The sequence below is a fragment of the Aythya ferina genome (genome assembly GCF_964211825.1).
Source record: "Aythya ferina genome assembly, chromosome: 2".
Taxonomy (NCBI): domain Eukaryota; kingdom Metazoa; phylum Chordata; class Aves; order Anseriformes; family Anatidae; genus Aythya; species Aythya ferina.
In genome coordinates this window covers 62,783,705-62,805,458 of record NC_140297.1, presented here as the reverse complement: position 1 = coordinate 62,805,458, position 21,754 = coordinate 62,783,705, and the positions used below count along the sequence as shown (strand labels likewise).

General features: G+C 46.6%; 1 protein-coding gene across 1 annotated transcript in view; it reads right to left on the bottom strand.

Moving 5' to 3' along the window:
* EEPD1 (endonuclease/exonuclease/phosphatase family domain containing 1) overlaps positions 1-21,754 on the bottom strand; it is a 62,325-nt gene that overhangs the window by 39,448 nt on the left and 1,123 nt on the right. The window lies entirely within an intron of this gene.

Sequence of the window (21,754 nt, the reverse complement as noted above, 5' to 3'; positions counted from 1 at the left end):
AAAAGGTGAGAAGCTAAAAGCCAAGAATTAATTACAAAAGTATCCTACCAGCTTCATCTACAACATAGTGTGATACTGCAGTGAAGTGGAGACAGGAGCCTCGGGGGCATTGGGAGTGTCATTTATCATGTTTACCCAAATGGCAAACCAGGTGGACTTTCTATCAGTCTGGTTATTTTCCCTCTAACGATGGCTCTGAAGAGCAACAGGGGCTACACGAGGCTCAAGCCTCAGGTTAGCCAAAAGCCACAGCCTCACATAGCCTTTGCTCCAAGTATTGGAGTAACGCAGAAAGGTTTTAACCCCCCAGGGGATGCATCACATATCTGTAACTCTAACCCTGGAGAGAATGTAAACCTTCCCCAGCTCTCAAAGTCAGGGAAATGGCTGACTCGGCACTCTCCCCGACAACTGCTTTCTTCCATGAAGCGTCTGCTCGGTTTGCTGGCAGGATTTTCCAGCAGAGCTACACTAAGCAGAAGGGACAGACCACCCAACACTCAAACAGAAAGCATGCAACAAATGTATAGCAGAGCATGTTACGGCCTATTTCACAGCGTACTACCATTTACTTTTCCCTACTGCCTCCTAGAAAATTCCTGGACACTGTGTGTAGTGCAGAGAATGATCTTCCATCAACCAAATCCTGAATTTCTGTCTCCAGTAGTACCACAACCACAGAAACATTGGTCAGAAGGGGCCGTCTGAGGCAACAAGCCCCTCAAAGTCACGACTACCACAAGGAACTGTCCTGAGGTCAGCTGTGGCCTCACTCAGCTGAGTCCTGAGAACCTCCAAAAACGTGAGACACTACAGCCTTGAGAGAACCTCTTCCAGTGTTGCACCAGTTTCTGAGTGAGGAAGCCAGCCGCCCACTTGTACTAAAGCAAGGGGCTATTTCACCCACAGTGCTGGGATCTGGGTTTCCTGTTGAGCTTCATAAGGTTTCTGCTGGCCCAGTCATGTTTCTCCAGGATCTTCTGGATTGAAGGGTTACCATCTGCCGCTGTAGCCACTCCCCTGAATTACGCACTGTTACACAGCATAAAAATGTATTACTCATAAAGGACAATTACCCTGCGTAGTAAATACATGGTACAGTAACAGTCTTTATTGACATATTGACATAGGAATAGCTTTATCTGAATAGACAGATGAGTCAAGTCATGTACTTTTTCCCCCTGACAATGACCTCTGCCAGTCTCTTCAAAAGACACTGAGACACACAGTAAAGAAGCCAAGCAGCTCTTCCACTTCCCCCCTGCCCCATCCCCATCTCACGTAATGGGATGCCACCACTCTCCATACAGCCTTCTCATCTGGTGGCTCCCAAGCTTCCTGGTCGGTTTGAAGCTGCTCTCCAGACTGAAGATGCCCTTCATGGAAAATTTCCCACGTGAAACTTTTCACTGGCAAATGCTACAGAGGGGATGTGTCACCCACCAGGAAACCACAGTCACGTCACACCCAAGGAGCAAGGGGGTTGCCTAAGCATTTATTTCAGCTTCTCCTGAGCTCAAGGAATTTTCTGGCATGGGCTTATTAGTGTGCCATACTAAGAATTCCCTTGAAGCAAGCACAGCTGAAAGTTTTTCCCTTATTCTAATATGCAGATAGAAAATAGAACAGTTGAGTAATTTTACATTCACTTATCACGGTAATCTTTTTTTTCTAGTATCTCATGACTTTGAGACCAGCATGAACCTCATCAGTGGAAGAATCTCATTAAAATGACCTGAAAAAAAAATTACCTGAAAGTAAAATCTAAAGTTGATCTCATGGAGGGTATCACTGAACGTGTTAAGCTGTGGAATATTTATATGTGGAATAACAAGTTTCAAATTAGGAGTGTCATATGGGTACCTAACCAGCTTATGTTGCTAGCAATAATGGGTGCTGTCACACAAGCGGATTAACCATCCTCCAGTCAACAACTGCAAAAAAGGCTGTGTACGATGGGACATGCAGTAACTGCTTTCATGCAGTGGAGGACTGTGCACAGGAGCAAGGCAGCTCATGGTTTTTTCTTGGTCAACAGAGTGGTGGTTCTCCACCACAGCTCAGACAGACTGTCATCAAACCGGGGACCCCGTGAGGATAGAACAGCAATGAAACCAGGCCCATGTGTGGTTTTTAGTACAGTTTATGCTAGCTCAAGGGCATCAGTCATGACCTCCCCACTTTTTATAAGACAAATACAACTGCTGTATTTGTCACAGCAATAAAAAAAGCTTAATGCACCGCAGTGTCAGTCTCCAAGCGATCCAATCTGATAAGCTATCTCACCGTGCAAGGAAATAGGTGGTGTGGCCAGGCCTTGACGGAGCACAGCAGAGCCACTTAGCAATACAACACAACCTCTCAGCACCGCCAGCCATCCTGTTCCCCACTCTAGGGTCACATCTGCCCTCCTGGAAGAGCCACGTGGCACAGCCCTGCCTCCCCAAAAGGGGCAAGCAGCACGGCCCCCAGCACGTACGGATGGGCAGCCAAGGCTCAGTCTGACTTTCTCTGGCAACTGCAGATAAAATGGGTTAAGCAGTCACCACTCCCAGTCAGTAAGCCACGTTCAGCAGCTGTTTAAGTGAAGCCAATTTACTTCACAGACAGGCAGCTCCCAGATTAACCTGGATCAGCACTGGGCACTGAGAAAGAGGAACAAAGAGCTACACGGAGGATCTCAGAAACACGTGTTTCTTAGGCGATGCTGAGAACATGCCTGAAGCTGCAGAGAAGTGAAGACTCTTGTCCAATATCACATAAGAGAAGAGATGGAGATGGGACAGATCCAGAGTGGCTACCAACCCAAGCCATCGCCTTCATCTCTTAGACCACTTCAATTTTTAATGCTTTGTTTAGACATTTCACAGCATATGAAAGCATATACATTATGTAAGTGCTAATTATATAGTGCAAATGACTCCTACTTCAGATTTAAAGAAAGCCTTAATGCAATATCCATTACTTCAGCATTTACTCTTAGCTACTTGGGTCGTTGGTCTGATTTTTTAATAGCCTCTGTGCTCCCCTCCTTCCCTTTTTTTTTTTTTTTTTTTTTTTTTTTTTTTTTTTTTTTTTTTAATTTGGACAAATATTTCCTAGCTATAACTCTGGCTACAATTTCGGGCAAATGCTGGTTTGTAAGGATTTTCTAATGTGAAGGAATCAGAGGATATCAAACGAACTGAAACTTAAAGCCTCTTTGGCACTACTCAGAAATGGGGCACGTGAAACTCAAAACTTAAAACTATTTGAGACATAGAGCTAAACTTAAGTTTCCTTCGAAGACGCAGCCATCGCTGGTAGTTACTTTTAAGAATAAGTCTAGCAGAACCAGGTTCATTTCATCGGACATATTTGGCTGACATTCAGCACATGGTTGACCAGTGCTAGGTTAGAAGCACAGGAAAGCACTAGCAAAAACCATGGTCTCCCTCTCAGAAAGGCTCAGGCAGGCAGCAGCAGTTTTAGGCTGCCTCTTTCTTAAAGTGTGTCAAATAAATCCCTGAACACTGAACAGCTACAGCTTAGTCTTAAAAGGTCACACACTATTTAAAAATGAATAAATAAATAAATAAATAAAAACAGGATAAAATAAAACCCAAAGCAGAGCACCTAAGGAATCACACAGGCTGGGAGGACTGCAATCAACATTCATTTAATTAGGCAGCTATGGTGAAACATGGACACCTATGAACTGCCACTGGGGCTCAAATTCATACAGCATGCTGTCTCTGTACATAAGCAGGGCACAGCCACGTAAACAGCTACTACAAAAATCTGTAAAAATGACCACTGCGTGAATTACAGAGCACTGTGCCTATGGGGGAATTTGCTCTCACCGGCCAGTTTGTGGGTGGTTTAAGCTCTGAAGCAAGGAGCACTTGTCATATCCGCTTCACCAGGTGTGCAACAAGGGACAATAGCTGTGACTGTGCTGGCAGCTCTGTCATCAAAGGTTTTCTTCTAGAGCAGGTACAAGTGAACTTCAAAGCAAAACCTCAAATCCTCCTAATTTTGAAAGGCGGTGAGGTGTTGTTTTTCTGTTTGTTTTTAAAACTAAAATAAAATTAAAGCCTCTCAGAGGGCCACAGAATGAAGACTTTGCTGCACACATGATTCTTGCCATCTTCTGTGCCTCGCTCACGCTGCATATCACAAATGCTTCAGGTGCTTTGGATCCAGGCTGCTGTGAACTCTGAGCAGAGTGAACTCGCTGAACTGAAGTAATCCCCTGCCGGCAAGGATCCAGCCAGACATCTTTGGGGTTACTAGGATTCATGTTCAAAGAAGAGAAATGCTGTCTCTCTAATAAAAATAAAAACTGTCAAAGGCACATGGCTCAGCATTCAGTCAGATATTATGTGGTTGGGATTGCATTGCCACAGGATTTAATAAGAGGAAGTTCTCTTATCTCCCTTGGTTAGGCAGAAAAAAGAACCCCACCAACAAAAAACATGTCTTTTCAGCTCTAAAGAGAAAAGAGAAAAGCAGCTGTCATCACACAACCTCTGTATTAGTGGAAGTACAAGAGGAAAATAAAGTACCTGACATTACGCAAGTCTTAGCAGTGTAAGAAAGGTTAATAGAGTTTATTGGACTTCTAATAGGGATAATTATAGCATTTCTGCACAGCCTGTATGCATCAAAAAGGTAATTTCATTTGTTTTCCTATTTATTCTTCCATGACTAAATTCAAGGCTTTCTACCTCCAAACTCATTTTCATTCATGAGCCAATTACCTGCGCCATTTACTTTGACAAAACGAAGAATTTTTATGCAGCTGTGTAGCATATATAAAGGTACTGAAGCTTCAAGACACAGCAACACGCTAATTTCTCCAACGGGATATCTTTTGTTTTACAGTTTTGCTGGCCAGAACATCCAAAGAGAAGGAAAACCTCCATGCCTTGTCCTGCTGTTAAAGAGTCCATGGAGTAGCATTTTGCGGGGTTACCATGCCAGGCTGGTTGCTCTTTGAGCATAGTGCCAGCAGGACTTGGGACTTGGTGGTGGCTGCAATGTCCTGACATGGACCAAGTGCAACAGTTCACATTGTGAGAGGAGAAGGAAGAAGAAAGAGACAGCAGGCCCAAGGGGATGGTCCTTAGAGAATACGGCAGCAGCTCTGTCATGCAACAGACCTGGCTGTGGCCCCTTGGATGTTCGCTGTCTTTCGATAGTTTAAACAATCAAAAATTATTCAAATGTTAACTCTGCTATGGCCTATGTATGTGAAATAAAATAAATCATCCCTTCCCCTGTGCCTTGAACCCCAATACTCAGGGAAAGACCAGCCAAGTCACCGAGCCTGAAGGGGAAGAAGGGAAAAAAAAAAAAAAAAAAAAAAAAAAAAGGAAAAAATACAAAAATGTCATCATTCAGGAGTACTTCACTGAAGGAAAAAGCTGAGGACAAGATTGCAATCTGGCATCTCACTCTGAATAAGGTCATCTTGAATTGACACCATCCTCTGGGAAAGGAGCTCAAGAAAATGAGCATGTAGTAACACAGGAAGAAGAGACTTTGTGAAAGAAGGCCACAAAGAGAAAAGACAGTCATCATCCCTTCCTCTTTCAGGAAGACAAGAGGAGATGACAATGCACGTCACAGCTCAAGATGCAATCACACAGAAAAATGTTAAGAACAGCTTTACCAGAAAAGCAAAGTGTAAGAAGGGAGCAGAAAGGAGCATTTCAAACTTTCCTTTTGCCATTCGAAGAAGAACAAGAATATGTCAGGCACAAACTTTACTTGTAGCCCCGACGCACAGTTTAACAATTGAGATGGACAGATAAAGCAGTGTGTGGAAAACTAGGATGGGTTATCACAGGAGCACCTCAACACAGGTGCTTCCCTCTCCCCTGCAGAGGGCTGGGGACACATTCCTCTTTCCCACAGCCCCGAAGAGCAGTGGAAGAATCACAGAACAACTTGGGTTGGAAGGGACCTCAAAGATCATCTAACTCCAACCCCCTGCCATAGGCAGGGATGACACCCACTAGATCAGGTTGGCCAAGGCCCCATCCAGCCTGGCCTTGAACACCTCCAGGGATGGGACACCCACAGCTTCTCTGGGCAACCTGTCTCACCACCCTCACAGCGAAGGGTTTCTTCCTAATGTCTGATCTAAATCTACGCTCTTTCAGCTTAAAATCCCCTTTAGATAGGGCTCCTCATCCTATCACTGCCTATGGCTAGGTCCTGCCTTCCCAACGTCTGAAGGCTAGCAGAGCCCATGGGCCGAGCAGGCAAACAGCCACCAGCAACTGCTCGCCTCCTGCCTAGCAAAGAAACCTGGGCTGTTTGGGTTCAGCTCCAGGTGTGTACACAGCATTGGTGGACTTTTTGTTTGGTCCCAGAGCAGTCAGATAAACCCGTGCTGCCTCACCACACGGCAAGGGAGGCAGAGCTGGGGTGTTAGCCTCCTGCGATGAGTAAGCAGGGACGGCGGGCACAGAGGCAGCGTGACGAGGAGTTTGGTAACCTCACGGGTGAGCCAACACTCAGCTGGGATCAGCTCCCTGTCAGAAAAACACTACAGTGAGGAGTTGGTCAACACTGCTGCCAGCAACCTCTCCCGTGGCATGCAACCCACCTGCAGGGGTGTCCGGCTTTGCCTTCCCTCCCTCCCCACCCCCATCCCAAAACACAGCAGTGTTCAAAAGGCCCTTTCAAGAAGGGGAACACCCATCTTGTCTACAGGATGTGACAGGCAAAAGGGATGTGGGTTAACTGGAGGGGGTGCAGCAGCACGCCTCTGTCTGCCAGGGCCTTGCAGCCAGCCCGCAGGCACACCACACAGCCCAGGCTTCAGTCTCTAGATCACAACTGGCCACACACTTGGTAGACGTAGCTCCAATTAATCCTGTTATTTTATTTTTTTTTTTTTATGGGCTATCTTCATGGTTTCTGAACTTTCAGAACTGGCAATGACCGAAGGTTAGGGCCCAGTCCTGTAGAGGTGACTTCTGTATCTGTATGCCATTGATTTAGGATGGAGCTGGCCGGTATTCGTGATTAAAACTGTTCACAGGTTCCAGTAATTAGGAGGGGACACCCTGAAGAGGAGACAAACTGCTGAATGGTGTGCACAAGCTCCTCCATCACACCTCCCTGCACCTCAGACCACATCCCACTCCAGCCTCCTCTCTCCTCACATCAAGTCCTTTAGCACTGCACAGGCCCACAGATAATAAATAATATCACAAGGTGAACGAGAGGGAAAAGAAGCACAACCTGGTGTACTGGAAGAAGCTCTGACTCCAGTCTGACTTCACTGCTTGAAGGCAGGAAAAGGGGAAATAACCTAACTGGGATAGATTTGCTTTTCATCCTTTATCTGCTTTGTCTCCTTAGGCTCTCAAATGCTTCAAGAACTGTACAAAATCTGGAGCAGTAACGTTCACTCCTGATACCAGTCAGGTTAATCTCAGTGCCACTTGAGATCAATAATACAACTATCACTACATCATGGGGATTATAAATAATGTAACCCAAGCTTCCAAGGCTAAATTTCTGTGCTAAAAGATGCCCTTGTAAAAGACATGCACATATAGAAATATATTTTTTGCCCAGCATTTTGTTTTCTCATTGTACTCGTGTTTGGGAAGAAAAAAGGCTGGGAAAGTCCTTTCCTCCCTGTTCTATTAACCTGCTTTTATTTCCCCTGGCTACCTGCACACAAAGAAACAGCAAAGCAGCAGCAAACCCCCCAAATGACTGCAAGCAGGGTCAAGAAGGAAGCACTGTTTCTTCATGCTGAAAACCAGAAGGCCCACAGTGCCAAAAGTTTGTGCTTCTTGATGATCGGCCAGTGAGCAGAGACATTAAGCCCTGCCCAGAGGCAGCCCTGGTAGCTAAGCATCACTTGGAGAAATCCATGGAGCCAACCACTCGTACCACCATCACGCCACACAACTGCCCTCTGCCTTGGCTCATCGCTAATTCAGGGTTATGTTATTCCCATGAACTGCTGCTTGTGTTTCTGCACAGAAAGCAAACCAGAGAACATGCTATCCTCCATAAACACCATATTCTGCATGGAGGAGGGGATTAGGGGAAAACAATGGCAGAGTGTCTTCAGCAAGCTGGAAGCAGTCCCAGCTTCAAACTTCACAATGACACACAGGAAGAAGTTCTGAAAGCTTCCCAGTCAAAGAGTACCCCTGTGTGCCAGGCTTGGGGATGTCTGGACATAAGAATGGCCTTTAAAGCATAAGGACACAAGAGCACTGCACACAGACAGTGCCTGTGAATGCAGAGAACAGTGGCTCAAGCTCAGCTTTTTTTTTTCTTCCTCTCCTTTTCTTCTCCGCTCTGGCATTCAGTGTTAATCGTGTTGTCCAGCTTCTTAACCTTATTTAGGTCAGAGGCTTCAATGCAAAATAGACTTAGAAACACAAACCTTCTGTGGGAATGAGAAAGCCTGCTTGGCCAGAAGAGGAGCTCCCCAGATATTAAAACTGAAGCACAATCATACTTCAGAAAGCGATGATGGGAAGATACAGTGCTTCGTGAACTGGGTTGGGCTCAGCCCAGCAGTGCAGTCTTACACCTCATGCAGCTTTACACATGCTTCCCATGTTACGGGGAGAGCTCCAGGGCCAATAAAGTAGCTCTTAGCATGCTACGTGCATGACGTGAATCGGAGTCAGGTGGATGCCTACCAAGATGTTTCCCGTGGTTTCACCCCTATGTTCTGCCAACTGCTGCGACTTCATGCCTTCCTCCACCCCAGTGTGCTGCAGTACACTTTCTTCTCCAGCCTGAACACGTGATAACCCCCCAAAAAACAGTGATGAAGTGGCAAAGGAGGTAACATAAGGCACCCCTAGTGAGCGTAAGTGAGAACATTGCACTCTGCGCCCTGGTGACTGTTTTCCTGGATCGATATTGTGCTTAAAGTAATATAAACAGGGCTCTGGTGTTTTTTTCCTCAATAGTACTTACGCACCTGCTGGTCTACAAAGTACATGAAGTGGAAATTACAGCCCTTTTACAACACTATTCTCATTCCCATTTCTTGATTATTCTGAGGATAAACTAATCATTGCTCCACAGCAAGCATTTCAGGTTATTTGAAGAGGTGTGATTTATACTGGTTTTGTTAACATGACTGCCCCCGAAGTTATGTAATAAAATCACCTTATAAAAACAACCAAACTCATGATTTAACACCTATAGGCAATAACACAGTACTAAAATATCCAGACCGCCATTCAGCACACTCATAAGACAAAGCGACAGTATGGAAAAAGGGATGTTAAAACAGGGTGTCAGGGAAATGCACAAGTGTTTGATGGGCTGCAGCAGACAGGAGGGTGGAAACAGGGAATAAGAAAACTGTACGCAGACATGTCATTAACCAGCATTTTCCAAGTTCAATTTGTTTCCCTGCTGGAGTTCAGGTGGCACTAAATGGAGAAAAGGTTCAACAGTTCTCCTTTAGCATCAATTATTTTTGCAGTGGGAGAACTCCACATGCCCGTGCTTCCCAAGCTGCCTGTGATGGTACGTGGCCAAGCTCCATCCTTGCACCATAGCAAGGCAGAGCAGCCTGCCACAGGAGGAGGGAACCAGCTGGGTTTGCTGAACAAGGAGCCCCAGCTCTACCAGTCTCAGTGATTTCTACCAGTCCCAAGTTACCACCTGGGAGGTACAACTTGAACCGAGCACCAGCGGTAATGAAAATGTTAGCAACAACCTCTGTGCTTTCCTGGGACAGTGGATTCAAGCTATTGCAAGACCTTTGTTCCCAGGCACTGTGAAATTGCCTCGCAGTAAATAGAGTGTGCAAAGCTTACAGACAACATTTGATCAAGTCTTTGGGATACAATGACCCTGGGAAGACCTCAAAATTAGGGAAAAAAATCCCTGGGAAAACAAAAAAAACAACAACAGAATAACAGTGTAGACACTTCTGAAGTCTCCTGCAGAAGAGTTTTCAGATCATACTTATGTTCCCAATGAAAAACACACTTATATACCAACTAGGAAAGTACTTCCACTTAGTGTTGCTCTGGCTATAGACTTCATAGAATACCCTAAAATGCACCAATAGGTATTTTAAAGTCAGGCCATAGAGAGTTTTGTATGGACAACTTCAGACGTATTCCTACAAATACCAGAATTTAGCCAAATCAAGCCATATCTACACACTGGTGACAAATGACACCACCATGACAGAGCTGATATTCCTTCATTACTTTCTATTTTTAAGAGACATGCTTAATAGCACTCTGTGCTGAAGAACCGCTAGACAAAAAGATCCTCCTGATATAAATTCATCAGTCTTTCCTCCCAGAGTTGATGTCTCCAGGCACTATCTTTAGTAAGACAAGATGCATATGAAACAGCAATTGTGAAGTGGCACTGCAGCTTGGCAAAACCAGAAAGGCTCAACTGAAGGCAGTGAAATAGTTCTGGGTGGTTGTGCTGCTCAGCTCCGAACGTACATACAAATTCCTTTTGGACAATCACTCTTGCAAGATAAAAATAATTCCATGTCCAACATGTCTGGAAGTTAAAAGTCCCATCTGAGAAAGTTTAATCCCATCTGAGGAACAGAAATTTAAAACTTAACTACTTTCTTCCTTCAAAGCAATGGTACAGGAGCCTCCTCTGTTTGCCAGAATTTGCAACACCCTCCAAAATACCTTAAAAGACACTGATTTTCAAACTGCCTGCCAAGAGGCTTCAGAAGAGGAGAAAGAAATACTGCAGCACATCTTGGAACAGAAGACAGTGTTAGCATGATTTTGAGGAAATGTCAAGAATGATCAAAGGGAACTTGAGTTCTTGGCCTTGCAGGCAGGTGGAAGATAACACAATTCAATCCTGGTGGCTTGAAAGCAAGGGTTTGATCAAAACATACTTGGGCTAACTGGAAGCACTAAAGGTGTGGCAAGCCAAGTGAAGCCAACAAAAAAGGCTTTAGTTCAGTAGGCCTGGAGAGAGAATGAGGAAGGAGGGGGGCACATTCAGGTTAGAAGAGCAAGTGTAAGGGTCAGATCAAAGATAGAGGTAGTTTCCTTTCAACTTGAGAACTGATGGACAGATTATTGTGTATCTTCTTACTTTCACTTGCATTTTGCCTAAACGGGTGCACAGATGTGCACTTCAGAGCTCACAAAATCAGCTTTACACAAAGCAGAAAAAAAAAAGTCAAAATGGGACTGGAAGCTCCTTGCAGCAGAAGGTGAAGTGAGACAAACCACAGCAAAGTCCAAGTGCTCTCAGTTTAAAAAAGAAATGGGAAATATCACATGCTTAGATAGGGCTTTTGCTTGTGCAGTACTACCTTTATCTATAGGTAGTTTTTCCAGCATTTTTATGGCCAACAGCTCTGTGTTGAAGTTGCACAAATATCTATTAAATCCATGAGCTGTTGACTGAGGACTGTTCAGCCTCAGAACTTCTATATTGTCCCTTAAGCCACAATTTCCTTTTCTGTGTTAATACTTCCATCACTGAAATTGGAAGTGATTAAGAGCAAGAAATTCAGATTTTTAAAGTTATTTTTTTGGTAACCAAGGAACAATCTTTTTCAACAGATCCCTGTGAGATACGTTGGAAGCAAACCCAAATTTCCACTAGCTGGATTCTTGCCTCAGGTAAAACCCTGGCTGCCAGTTTTTGGGTTCAAACCTCCCTCATCCCCTTCTGCTGCAGAAAATGAAGGTGTGATGCCATCCTGCTCATTGCTCAACACCATGTTTTCCTTAGGGAGGCCAGTGCAGAGGACAGTTGGCAGTGCTCGTAGTTTGCTTTGCATCGATTATGAACCAGGAATGTAAACACAGGGAGAGATAAGGGAAGGAGCAGTACAAAGGAACAGCAGGAAGATGTGGATAGACAGAAAGCCCCAAACTGTTGCTGCAAAATCATAGCTAAACTCCAGCTGGCCCGTATAACGGTTGCAAAGCCCAGTCAGGTGCTGCGGCAGCATTTTCCTGTTCTCCAATGACATTTATTTTCTCTCTTAATTCAACAGCAGCTGTGATGTTTTATAAGCAGTGGGGACCTCGGGCTGCTACAGCAGACTTCCTCTTCCACGTGGCGTGGTGCTGGCGTGCACCTTACCACCGCCACTCATACACACCACAAGAGGAGAACAACTCTGAGGGATCACTAAGGTGGCCCTCCCTCATGCTGGTGGTCCCCAGCTCTGCCTGCAGAGGATGAGCCACATCTGCTTACAGCAGCTGAAGATGGCGTTACCACCACAAAATCACCACCTTGCTTATGAGGCAAGCGGTTCTGAATCGGATGGTAGGGGTTGTTCTCAGCTAAGGATAATCCCCTCCGTAGGAATTCACACTTCTACACATTTCTGTCTGCTTACAAGGAGAAAGGAGGAACAAGGTAGTCACTTTGTGCATTATGACCATGGGACTTCCTTCATATGCATTAAAAAGCAACAGACTTGAATATTTTGCAGTTAATTTTTCAGCACCAAATTAGAATCGCTTCTGGCATAGCGCTCTGTGATTTGGTGGCAATAAGCTAGCGATGAACTTGGTCTTACTTGCTTACAGAGAGCACACAAAGAGACCAAACAGGAGCCCTAAGTTAGCATCTGCTGTGTATGCACCAGCAGGCCACTTCCAGCTCAGCAGAAAGCTGGCTAACATTTCCACCTGCCAAACCTCAGGGAGGTCATTGACCGGCAAGTGCCACAAGCAGCGCTGGAGAAAAGGCCATCGGAGCTGGGCAGCATGCACTCCCTGTGACCACAAGCGTACGACAGACAGACCAGCAAGGGAGAAGCGGAGAAAACTCAGCTATAAATAAAAAGGAGCCAAAGGAGAACTCCCAAAACAAAAGCAACAGCCTCTCTGCGCTGTACCCAGGAGAGGTTCATGCTCTTCTCCCCTTGCTAGGCGAAAAAAGGGCACATAATTTTTTGCATGACTAACAGTGTATTACAAGCACAAGGGATTTAGGGCAGGAAACCTGCCACCACACCACAAAGCAAAATCCTTGTTGATCAATTAGCTGTTCACTAACCCATTAAAAATTAGCTCAGCTGTGAACAATTTAGACAGCTGCTGTAGCTGAATCCATACAGCAGCTAGACAGCTTCACCTGAACCACTTAAAAGAAAGGAAAAAGGCAAGCAGAAGGAAACTTCCCAATTCCTTCTCTTCTTCCTCATCCATATAAATCTAAGGCACAAATTGCTCCCAGGAATAGCTTTGTCTGGTGGGACTTAGTCCAAAAAGAGCAGGTGGGCATTACTGCACTGCCTCACAGTCCCACACAGACATGGGGCAGACAGACAGCCCGCAGAGCACCGAGGTGCCCTCACAAACCAGAAGTGAGTATGCCAGCATTAGCTAGAGGAACCCAAACCACATGAGCCGGCTGGGATGCTGCAAACAGCCCAGCACAACCCAGCTCCGGGGGGAGAGAGCCATGGATGGAAACAAGGTTAATTAGCTCAGCTGGAGCCCTGGAAAAATGCAGCACAATGCCCGGTCTGAAACTCACCTGAATTGTTCAGAATAAAGCTGGGTGTCTCCGAACAGCCCCGCGTTGCCCCGTTTAGACAGTCACTGCAATGAATCAACATGCCCTGGAGCATGGTCCATGCAGTAATGCAGCACTTGAGTAGGGGGAAAAAAATAACATATAGGTCGCTGGGGACTGCCTGCTGGACTCATCCCGCTGCAGATAGAGCGTGTTTAATAACCACAATATTCCTGGCCAGCACTAGCATCTATGACAACATGATCTCAAATGTTCTTTTCCATATGAACTATTTTTCTTATTATTCATGCGCTGTTCAACTTCTGGAACATCTGCCCATGCAGGGGCACAATCAGGGTAACCATCTTTCTCCAGTAACCTCTTAATTACCAGCCTCTAGTAATTTTACCAGCAGCACTGGAAATAACAGTGCAGGGCTGAAGCCTGGCTCCTGCTCCTGAAACCTCCCCGCCATGAGGATGGAAACAAGGTCAGCAGGGCTGATCTTCCCAGCTGCTCTAAAATATGTGTCGTGCTGGAAAGCAGCACCCAACTTGACCACGGAGTGGATGTGCTGCCAACGCCAGGGGAGGGAGGTGCAGACAACCCCTCGGCAGAGGGAAAGCACATCCTCACCTCTGGCATGGGAGAGGAGCTGCTTGGGAGGTCTCACCCACACCTTGCCAAAGCTTTTTGAGCACTCAGACACTCCTTCGCCAGCAGCATTATTCTCCAGTGAATCAGAGCTCGCAAAGTCCCCCCTTGTAAAAATAAAATAAAAAAAAATAATCTGGAAATGAAACAGCAATTGTGTTCCTGTTTTTAACCACCATTATTAATAACGTGCCACAGTTCTTGTCTCCATCGCCCCACCATATAATAGCACTGAGAAATTACTGCAGCTGGTTGTAATTATTTCGTGAGGCCGCTGTGCTTGCATATGTCAGCTTACACCTGCACTGCTACGAAGAACAAAGCCGTTTAAAAATAAGTTATATGCACGCTATAATCTGTGTCCTATCAACTTCTCCGTGCTCATCTGGCTGAGCCTGGAAATTGTTATTTGGGCAGGGCTCCCAGTGACTTCAGGGAATGCTAATTACAGGCTGGAGCAGCAGGGCTCTCCTACCAGTGCGACAGCAACAGCCACGCTGAGCCGACCTCCGGCAGCAAGGAGGGTGCAGCTGAATCTGTAAATCCAGCATTTATGAAACATCCCTGCTTAGCACAGCTGGAGATCACAGCATGAGCTGCGAGCCAGGCCAGCACGGGGCTGCAGAGACAGTGTTTTCCCCTAGTTAAGCAGGGCTGACCGAATTTCCACTCGCATGATGTCAGGAATTTGGGGGATTCAGTTCCCATGTTCGTAGCCCCTTGGCTTGGCTTGCCCCCATCCTTTCCTGGTAAGGACAGCAGCACCAGCACCTTTTGCCTTCAGGGGTGCTCCTGTTGCTCTTCTTAAGCTGCAGCTACAACACTACTGCTCCTAGGGCTGTACTGTGAGCTCCAAAACCGCAGAAGAATCACAGAGCATTAAAGATTTCTTCTTACAGGATGCAGCCCTACGCACAGATACCTACTCTGCTCTCTATACTCAGGCAGCGTAACTCTTCTGAGAAGCCAAGCAGGATGAGGTTATAGCCTTGTGGTCCCTGAAGCAGGCAATAAAATGCTGGTTACTCGCTTCACCTGCCTATCACCACAAGTCAGCTGATCCATTCGATATTTGCTGTGCAGGATACAGCAAATTCTGCAGAAGTAAATTTGGCAGCTCAGATTTACCAGAATACCTGCAACCAGCAACTTGAACCCAGTGATGTGAAACAAACATGCAGAATAGCCCCGAAGGCATGGATTGAAACTATGCAGACATTAAGTGCTGCCAGATGTATCGAGTCCACATGTTGGAAACGTTATATGTATATAACAAATGCTTTCCTCGCTGATCCGTTCCATTTCAGTCAGGCTCTGTGGTACAAACAGCAGGGGCAGAGGAAGATCAGAATAGAAGTCAGGGGAAAAGTAGGTTTTATTTTCCGTGGATGAGCTGACCTTTACCTACACTGCTCCTCCAGCCACATTCTCATCTTTAAGGGTGGCACACAGGTAGAAAGGGCTGATTAGGGGCAGTTGCTCAGATGTTCAAGGAATAAGCTCAGTTACACTGAAAGGAAGCCAGATGCTCCGATCACCCTTTAAAAGAGAAAGTCCCTGCAAAGGTCACAGGGTTAGAGGACAAAAAAAACAACAGTAACAACAAAACCCACACAAACCCACCCCAATTTTTGTCCTCAGAGGTATCATGAGATGCAACTGAATGGCTTGACATGTATCTCTACTTGCAGTGTTCATAACGAAACCTCTTTGCAAAGTACCCCTAGAAGATACCATCTCAAAAACCCCTTTATTCTCAAGCGTTTTCCTGGAGTCGCAGATGGCAGGATTTCCTACACATTACATAAGGAGGGGAGGGTGCATTTGTTCTTTTGCAGTTTAAGACTTATTAGCACAGCCGAGTTACTTGAGCCAGGCCTCTTTCCTGCTCTTTTATTGCAGGGGAATTATTCTTGGCAGGGCCCCAGCATGGCATTAGCCTGATGGAGAAAAAACAAACAGACACAGAAAGAGTCACAGAGCAGAAACACCTCAGGGCTCTGCCGGGTCGCCGAGAGTGGTGGTGACGGGAGAGAGATGACAAATGCAGCCTGGTGCCGAGCCTCTGGGGCATGCAAGAGCTGCTGCTACTACTACCAGATGCTGTCTGTGTGGGGGATACGTTCCCTTTCCATCATTCTGCTAGGAAACACGACCACAAAGCAGCAGGTTGGAGGTCCACCACCTCATCCTTCCTAAAGAAGCAGCCACTTTCTCCTTGCCCTTGGTCCCTGTGGGCTCTCCCAGCTTGTTGGGGAAGAGGTGTTGAATCCATTACCAGGGGAATGTCTGTCCGCCCACTGCCTTTTGGGAGGCAGATTGGGGCCGAGCTTCACCTTCCTGCAGCAGGAGCCCTGACACAGGTCTCTGAGCAAAGGAAAGTGAGGGACAGCATACCAAATTCTTACCTTACAGACCTCTCCGCTGACATCAAACCCAGCTGCAGACAGCTAACGGGTCGCAGTGCTGGCATGTTGGAAAAGATAACAGACAAGAACCAACAGGGAAACCATGCCAAGAGGAGAGAGAAATCACAGCCTCACAATAGCACCTGTGTTTGTTGCTCTACAGCAGTTTGTGCAACAGGTGTTAAGGCTTTATTACACATGTTTTGCATCAGAAAGGGCTAACTGCACCAACAAGCTGAGCTTAGACAGCAGCAGAGGAAAAGGCCAGCCTGAGTCGCCTGACATCTGGAAGGAGCCAGAGCCACGGTCCCTGGAATGTGAGCCCCAACCCTAGTGCTTCATTATCTTCCCACCACATGCTTTTTTTTTTTAATTAGTATTATTTATTTTTTGAGAGAGTGAGGGTTCGAGAGTGAGCCTTTCAGACTGTCAATTTCCATTTACTCAATTGCAAAGTATCATTACAAGGCAAAAAAAAAAAAAAAAAAAAAAGTCTTCAAAAAATTCCTGCTCGGTACTGTGAAGCACAACTTCCACCAGTTGGAAAGCCTCCCCCACAAAACGTGCTGGGGAACATGCACAGCTAATTGCTGCCCTCAGCTACAAGCAAGCTTCCAAGCAAGCAATTAAACTAGAAGATGTATCCCCAGGGTGCTCTGTGCATCACCTGGCACAACACTCACCTGGGTCACCCTGCAGTCACGCAGCACATCCCAGCCAGAGAGAGCAGTTGCGGGGTGCCACAGCAGCCATGAGCTCAGTTTATGGCCAGGAGGGAGAAGTTTCATGCAGGTATGGATGAAGAGAGGAAAGCATTCCCTTCCCTCAGGTAGGGGACAACCCTCGTGTTCTTCTGTTGACCTTGGCCAGAGAAAACATCTCCACTGGGGCTGCGAATCCTCCCCATGAAGAAGCAGGTGCATTCGATCTGAACTCGCCATGTCAAACACATGCTACTTTTTTTTTTTTTTTTGAGGTGCAAATAAACTGTTGGTGACTTCTCCCCAGCCTCAAGAGCTGATGGCAGCTGGAAGAGGCGACCTGCAGCCTGCAAGGAATGCCAGCTCTGTCCTGCCTTAAACAAATCCCACATCTGCTGTACCACGTCTGCAAGAAATGCCAGGGGTTTGGGCAAATTCACCCACGTTTGATACTTTAATCCAATTAAGTGTCATGCTCGCCTCCACGTTCACCATGTTAATCTCTTCTAAAATTACTCTCTAGTCCTCTGAATGAAAACACCTCTGTCCTCCACTCCAAACACAGTCATAAACATAGATCCTTGAAATATAAGAAAGAGACTGAGGACCTTGCTGTATTTCTCTATTTTCGTGCCGCAGTGGTGGATTTCAAAATAGCTTAGCAGTAGCAGTCATACTCCCTTATTTGGTACACACTCCTCTTGCTGCTATTCTTAAGAAATTTAGCACTGTGGGGAGAGTGTGGAGTATATTTTCCCTCCTCCAGCAGATTTCTCTGTGTGAAGTTTGACCTTTTCTTGCCTTATTTTTTTTCCTTAAATGAAATAAAAACAAATGAAGGCATTGTCCTTTTCCCTTCCTGCAACACTGCTCTCCCAGTGCAAAGGCTGCCTAAGGCTTGAAGAAGCTCATCATCTGGCCTCACCTGGAAATGAGCAGCAATTCCCCTCCTTGCTAATGCCTGAAAGAACAAGCCCAAGGGGTCTCAAAGCTATTTGAGGTGAACCAGACAGGAGGGAAAAAAAAGCCACAAACAAGAAAGAAGCATTAAAACCAGCATTTCAACTGGCATGAGAGTCCCTGGACAGAGATCTCCAGCTCAGACTAAGATTCCTTGCTGCTCCTTAATGTTTTTAAAACCGTCTTCTTGACATGCTGTACATTTTTCCTGGATTTAGAAAGCTATGGGAGGCAGGCTGTCACACATTCTGCCACAAAGCAACGCTCCAGCCCCCGAGACCACACAGGACCGTACGGTATGAGCACGCAGCAGCACGCTTATTTACATGCAGACAGTGGTGCACAAAGTGCATTAGCAAGGCAGGCAGGCAGACGCTCCCACAAGCTAAGCTGTCAGGCTAAATAGCCTTCAGATCCACCAGAAAAAGCTGTGCTGCTCAAGTTTCCAGCTAGGACCAAGCATGGGCCATCCGCTGAGCTCCTTAAGCATGCACCTTCCATACTGCACTGATTTTGGTAGGCTGAAGCACTGATAAGCCCTGTGCAATTATGTTTTTTTGACTGAAGAAGCAAACTTCTTACTAATCTGTTAGTAAGAAGTAAAAGATTAGTAAGAAGCTGATTCACCTGGGCAAAGATTAGTTTGCAAGTCATTTTTATCAGTTTCCAGGGTCCAGGAAGCTGGGGCAGGGAGGCAGACCGTGGACTTCACACACACAGGCAGCTTCTGAGCTCTGCAAAGTTTGTTTTACAGCTACAAAGCTCCACGGACTGCAGCTACACAGCACGAGCAAGAGGAAATTCCTTCTCAATGCTCACTGAGGTGCTGAGTAAGACTTTTCCTAACATATACTTTTATTCCTGCATTGCGTCCACTTCTCTGTTCCCACATTTACTTTCCCAGGAAGCTTTCACAGGCCTGTCTGTAGATGCACATCACTCACTCATTTCTTTCCAACTTATCACAAGTGTGGTCAAGTACAGAGAACGATTGCCCCATGCTCTCCCCATGTCATTGATGGTATTTGTGCAATTAAACGGAACAGCATGAAAAGACTCCTTGTAGCAGGCTCCTTGAAAATCTCAAGGTTTCAGAGAGCCCACTCACACCCCCCAGCACACCCACGTACCTGCTGGGTTAAGCTGGATAAAAAGTGCCATGCAGGCTAAAAAATAAAACAAAGCAAAACAAACAGTTATGATCACACTCTGCATGCACATGCAGGCTTATTTTATATGTCACTTTCTTTGCTTATCCTTTTTAACAGGCGGGTTGTTTTGGGTGCCCCAGCAATGCTGAAGATGCAGAAGTGGCAGACAGTTAACACTTGACCAGACGAGGCCCTAAGATGAACAAAGGCACAGAAATCCCCAAAGCCACTTCTCTTCCAGAACTGGGACCTAATAATCCTAGCTGGGCTGTCATCCCCATTTTGGCTATCGAGCAGTCGTGGCTGGAGGGTGAGAGATGCTTCCTGTGTCGGAGCATCAGGCGCCCAAACAGCACGCAGCAGGGCAGGCGGAAAGCAGCACAGAGGTGTCCCTGCCCAGGAACACGGTACCACGATGCAGGATGCCAAAACACTGTCGCTGTCTTTCTAGCGTGCCTGACCTCTGCCAGCACACCGACAATAGCTGTTATGCAGCATGGCAGGACAGTAGCAGAGAAGGACAGGGCTCTCGGCACTCCCAAGGATAACAGTTTGTCAGCGTTTCCTTTCCCCACTATATCCCCTCTTCAGTAGTCTGAGAGTCACCTGTCTGTACTAATTTCCAGCTGGGAGTTTGAACAGAAGAGCAAAGTAAGCTTCCCAGTGCCATAAACCAAACACCAGACCCACTGGGACAGATTTAACATGTGGAAAGGAAAGGGCAAAAGTTACTGTGAAACCCTCATTGCATTCTTACAAACTTATAGAAAGCAGAGAGTATAGCAACGAGATATTTTGGCAGAGAGATACCCCCAGCTCTGCTGTGTGCCTACCTTACAAAAATTGCTCTTGGCTTCTCAGCCATGAACAGGAGAAGCACTATCCCCCTTTAGTAGCAAAGGTCAGCCCAGCCACTGACCACACCACAAACAGATCTTGCTCCGTGCCCATAAACCCAGCAAAATCAGGGCTGGCTGGCTGCCCGGAGCAAGTGTCAGCAGCCCAGCTCTCCCCAGCAGGTGCCCTGCCGCCAGGGCAGAGGGAATCACAGAATCACAGAATCACAGAATTTTCTAGGTTGGAAGAGACCTCAAGGTCATCGAGTCCAACCTCCAACCTAACGCTAACAGCCCTCCACTAAACCATATCCCTAAGCTCTACATCTAAGCGTCTTTTGAAGACTTCCAGGGATGGTGACTCCACCACTTCCCTGGGCAGCCTGTTCCAATGCCTCACAACCCTTTCTGTAAAGAAGTTCTTCCTAACATCTAACCTAAAACTCCCCTGGCTCAACTTAAGCCCATTCCCCCTCGTCCTGTCACCAGGCACGTGGGAGAACAGGCCAACCCCCACCTCGCTACAGCCTCCCTTGAGGTACCTAAAAAGAGCGATAAGGTCACCCCTGAGCCTCCTCTTCTCCAGGCTGAACAAGCCCAGCTCCCTCAGCCGCTCCTCGTAGGACTTGTTCTCCAGGCCCCTCACCAGCTTCGTCGCCCTTCTCTGGACCCGCTCAAGCACCTCGATGTCCTTCTTGTAGCGAAGATGCAGTGGGTTTGCACCAGCCTGGCACAGGGGCAGCCCAGGGAACTGCCCCACACCTTGCAGATGAGCAGCACCCCCAGATTAGCAAGCACCTGATGACTGCTTGTTAATGACCTGTGTCACCCTCATGAGACAAGCTGTGGCATTCTACGCTCATTACACTGCCCAAAACATACCGAGTGTGCTCTGAAGTCTTTTGATTTCCCCCCCCAATGAAGAGTGGGTCCAAGAGAGGGCAGACTACAGCCCCAACACTGAGGTTAAGGAGGTTACCACCCAAACAAAACTTTTCAGAGAAGAAACGCTGGAAGGTCTCAGCTTGGCAATGAGAACATAACTGCTGCAAGGCTCTGAGAAAGGCAGAAGCAGCTCTGTATCCAGCCTCCCCAAGTGGCACTAAGATGCTTGGGAAAACACTGTGAGAAACAGGGTATACACAGAGCAGCCCTTCTCCTGGTATTCCCTCCTGGCTTCTGGTAGGGAAGACAAGCCTGTAACCTGTTCAAAAGGCTAACGCCTTGATGAAGAACCTGTCCTCGACCACAGTAACAAGTCTTAGCAGGCCCACTGCGACCAACCATAACAGCTCAATCTTTCCCATACTGACGAGCATAAATACCCATGCACATCCTCAGGTGGGCTATCACCTTCTAAGGACTACGGTGGCTCCACCATGCGACAGTGACTGCAGCCCCAGCATTAGAACTCAATCAGAAATCCACCACAAGAAGCAGGAAGCATTTAATAATCCCAGGAAGCAATGAGACACGCAAAGTACCAGGATCACTACGGGACATTACACTGCTCTAAAACCCAAAAGGCATTGACCTAGGATCCCATGGGAAGCTCGGACTACCAGACAAGA